Raw genomic sequence first — 4,983 nt, 5'->3', positions numbered from 1 at the left:
GTGCTATGCTTCTCTAGATTATAGGACCCAAAAGGTCATTTTCTATTTTTCTAATAATTCGGTGATTGTTTGGATGGGGAGTTAGTTAGTAACCAAAGGGAAGTTTATTTCTCATCTTTGAGCTCAAAATATAATTTTCAAGGGGTTTCTGTATCATCTAGTTTGGGTTCAATATTTTAACTCTGGGATTCCTTCTTTGCAATTTGTCCATGTGGTTAATGAATTTCCTAAAGTTTTTTCCGATGATGTTCCTGTATTTCTTCCCGATAGGGAAATAGATTTTGGGATTGATCTTCTACCGAATACCCATTCAATTTTCATTCCTCCTTATAGGATGGCCCCCGACTGAACTAAAGAAGTAGTTAAAGGATCATCTTGATAAGGGTTTCATTCATCCTAATATTTCTCTGTAGGGTGCTTCTATGCTTTTCATGCAAAAAAAAGATGGGTCTATTCAGATTTGTACAGACTATCGACAGTTGAACAAGGTTACCATGAAAAATAAGTATCCTCTTCCTAGGATTAGTGACCTTTTTTATCATCTTAGGGTGGTAGGTATTTCTCTAAGATTGGTTTTCATTCGGTTTACCATCAACTAAAAATTAGAGAGGTTGATATTCCCAAGACTACTTTTAAAATCAGTATGGCCATAATGAGTTCTTGGTTATATCATTTGGGTTGACTAATGCTCTGGTTGCTTTTATGTATCATATGAATTGGGTGTTCAAGCAGTTTATGGCTTTATTTGTTATTGTCTTCATTGATGATATCTTAGTGTACTCTAAGAGTAAAAAGGATCATGCTAATCATCTCCAAACTGATTTTCAAACTCTTAAGGATTAGGAACTATATTCAAAGTTTTCTAAGTACGAATTTTGGATAAGTGTTGTGAACTCTCTTGGTCATGTTGTTTCTAGTGAGGGTATCAAGGTGGATCCACATAAAGTTGAGGTAGTTGAAAAGTGGACTAGACCTATGCTCCAATTGACATTATGAGCTTTTTGGGCTTGGTTAGGTATTATAGAAGGTTTGTGGAGAGTTTCTCATCTATTGATGCTCCACTGATAGGGTTGACACAGAAATATGTTAAGTTTTTGTGGTCCAATGCTTGTGAGCGTAATTTTGAGAAGTTGAAGGATAAGTTAACTTTTATGCTAATTTTAACCCTATTCGAGGGTACTGATGGGTTTGTTGTATATTGTATTGTGTCCCATGTGGGATTGAGTTATGATTTGATAACGCATGGTAGGGTTGTGGCCTATGCTTCCGGGCAGTTTAAGGTTCATAAGAGAAATTGCCCAACTCACGATCTAGAGTTGGCGGTTGTGGTTTTTGATCTGAAGATTTAGTGCCATTAATTTTAAGGGGTGCATGTGGATATTTATTTAAACCATAAGATCTTATAGTATGTATTTACGTAGAAGGAATTAAATCTTAGGAAGAGTTGGTGGCTTGAATTATGTAAGGATTATGATATCAGCCTTCACTACCATCTAGGTAAAGATAATATTGTTGGTGATGCTTTTAGCAAGTTATCTATAGGGAGCCTATCTCATGTTGATGGGGAGAAAAGAGGCTTGGTGAAGGATATTCATAGGCTGGCTAATTTAGGAGTGTGTCTTTTGGACTCTAAGGATAGGGGAGTAATTATTCAGGAAGAGGTTAAGTCGTCTCTTTGTGTTGAGGTTAAGGAGAAGCAGGATTTATATCCTATACTTATACATATTAAGGATGTGTAGGTTAGCAAAAGGTTATGGATTTTGAGATTGGGTAAGATGGCGTCCTGAGGTATCAAGAAAGATTATGTGTTCCTGATGTTGATGGGCTGCAGGAAAGGATTTTACTAAAGCTCATGAGTTTAGATTTGCAGTTCATCTGGGTTTGACTAAGATGTATCATGACTGTAAGGAAATCTACTGGTGGAATAATATTATGAGGAATATGATAAATTTTGTTTCTCAGTGTATGGTTTGTCAGCAAGTCAAGGTAGAGTATTTGAGGCTTGGTGGCATGTCTCAAGAAATAGAGTTTCCCGTATAGAAGTGGGAGATAATCAATATGGACTTTGTTACAGGTCTTCTGTGGTCTCACAATCAGTATGATTCTATTTGTGTCATTGTGGATAGAATGATCAAGTCTACTCACTTCTTGCCTATACGGACTAATTACTCAAGATAGAATTATGCTAAGCTATTCATTTAGAAGATAGTTAAGTTGCATGGAGAACCTATTTCCATCATCTCAGACTGAGGTACGTAGTTTTCATCTTACTTCTGGCATTTGTTTTAGAAAGGTTTACGTACTTGGGAGAACCTTAGCACCGCTTTCCACCCTCATACAGATGGGAAAGCAGAGAAAACTATTTAGACTTTGGAAGATGGGTGAATCTGAAAAATAAACCCAAATTAGGGTGGCTTTCAAATTTTAGCCCCAAATAAAAAAGCTTCCTTAAAATAGTCTTTACCTATTAACTAATATTTTTCTGAACAAAATTACCCTTGATTAATGGAGTAAATTATATAAATGATCCTCATAATGGATAACAACTCCATATTATATCTTTCAACTTTTATTTTTTTTCTCATTTTAATTTTAATTTGATTTTTATTTTTTATTTTCTCCTTTTCTTTTTAATTTTCTCAACCCTTACTTTTTTCCTTTTTTTCTCTCAACTTCTTTTTATTCTTTTTTTCTTTTTCATTTTTTTTTTCCACTTTTTTTTTGTTCTTTCCAATTTTATCAACCCTTAATTTTTTTCTTCACACCTTTCAACGTCTACTTTTATAAAAAGAAGAACTTTTTTTCTTTGATTTTTTTCTTTTTAAATTTTTCTCGACCTTTTTTTAATTTAATCTTTCATTTTTTTCCTGTTCTCTCTCAACTTCTACATTTTCTTTGATTTTTATTTTTTTAATATTTTTCTTCATTTTCTTCTTTTTTCATAATTTTGATTATTTTTGTTCTTTTCTTTGATTTCTTTCATTCAAATTACATCTAATGAGCAAGAGTTGATACTATCACATTATAAAGGCAAGACTTACGACTTTCAAACAATAAGGTACGTTTCATGGGCAAGAGTTGACACTACTACATTGTAGAGGCAAGACTTATGACTTTCAAATAAAAAAGTTATGTTTCATGGCAAGAGTCGACACTACCACATTGTATTTTGATTTATGAGATGTTTTATAACTCTTACCTTAGAGAAAAGACTTAGCTCAGGGTCTTTCAAACAATAAATTATACCCCACGGACAAGAGTTGACTCTACCACGTTATGTTTTCATTTCTGAGATGTTTTACAACTATTGCCTTAAAGGCAAGACTTAGCTCAAGGACTTTCAAACAACAAGTTATATTTCATGGGCAAGAGTCGACACTACCACATTGTATTTTAATTTATGAGATGTTCTATAACTATTGTCTTAGAGGCAAGACTAAGCTCGGGGACTTTCAAACAACAAATTATGCCCCACAGGCAAGAGTTGACTCTACCACATTATGTTTTCATTTATAAGATGTTCTGCAACTATTGCCTTAGGGACAAGACTTAGCTCAAGGATTTTCAAACAACAAATTATGCCCCACGGGCAAGAATTGACTCTACCATGTTATATTTTCATTTATGAGATATTCTACAACTATTGCCTCAGAGGCAAGACTTAGCTCAGGGACTTTCAAACAATAAATTATGCCCCACGAGCAAGAGTTGACTCTACCACATTATGTTTTCATTTATGAGATGTTCTACAACTCTTGTCTTAGAGGCAAGACTTGACTCAAGGACGTTCAAACTGCAAATTATGCCCCACGGGCAAGAGTTAACTCTACCATGTTATATTTTCATTTATGAGATGTTCTACAATAATTGCCTTAGAGACAAAACTTGGCTTAAGGACTTTCAAACTACAAATTATGTCCCGTGGGAAAGGGTTGACTTTACCATGTTATGTTTTCATTTATGAGATGTTCTACAACTATTGCCTTAGAGGCAAGACGTAATTAGCTCAAGGACTTTCGAACTACAAATTATGCTCCACAGGCAAGAGTTGACTCTACCACGTTATGTTTTCATTTATGAGATGTTCTGCAACTCTTGCCTAAGAGGCAAGACTTAATTAGCTCAAGGACTTTCAAACTACAAATTATGCCCCACGGGCAAGAGTTGACTCTACCACATTGTGCTTTCATTTATGAGATGTTCTACAACTATTTCCTTAGAGGAAAGACTTAGCTCAAGGACTTTCAAACTACAACTTATGCCCCATGGGCAAAAGTTGACACTACCACGCTATGTCTTCATTTATGAGATGTTCTACAACACTTGCCTTAGAGACAAGACTTATCTCAAAGACTTTCAAACTAAAAATTATACCCCACAGACAAGAGTTGACACTACCACGTTATGTCTTCATTTATGGGATGATCTACAACTCTTGCCTTAGAGGCAAGACTTAGCTTAAGGACTTTCAAATAATAAATTATGCCCCACGGTCAAGAGTTGACACTACCACATTATGCCTTTATTTATGAGATATTCTACAACTTTCGCCTTAGAGACACAACTTATCTCAAGAATTTTCAAAGAACATAGTAAAAATAATTCATGCCCTTAAATTTACTTTAATATAAAAAAAAAAGATACCTTTGTGGATTATCTAATTTTTTATTAAGTAGCAAAATATAATAGAAGTTAAGAAAAAAAGGAAAAAGCGATCAAACAAAATAGAAAAAAAATTGACCAAAAAAGAAAAAAAAAGAAACAAGAAAAAAACAAAAAAAAAAAAAAAAAGAAAAAAAAAAAAAAGAAAAGAAAAATAAAAGTTAAAGACAAATGAATTAAATAAAGAAAAAAAATTGATAATGCTTGAGGAAAAAAAAAGAAAAAAATAAACATTGAGACAAATGAATTAAAACATAAAAACAAAATTAAACGAAAAAATAAAAAGTTAAAATAATAAAAAATAGAATAATAAAATTAAAG

This window comes from Capsicum annuum, unplaced genomic scaffold (assembly GCF_002878395.1).
Source record: "Capsicum annuum cultivar UCD-10X-F1 unplaced genomic scaffold, UCD10Xv1.1 ctg1706, whole genome shotgun sequence".
Taxonomy (NCBI): Eukaryota; Viridiplantae; Streptophyta; class Magnoliopsida; order Solanales; family Solanaceae; genus Capsicum; species Capsicum annuum.
The sequence above is the reverse complement of the archived record's forward strand: the minus strand, read 5'-3'. Positions refer to the sequence as shown.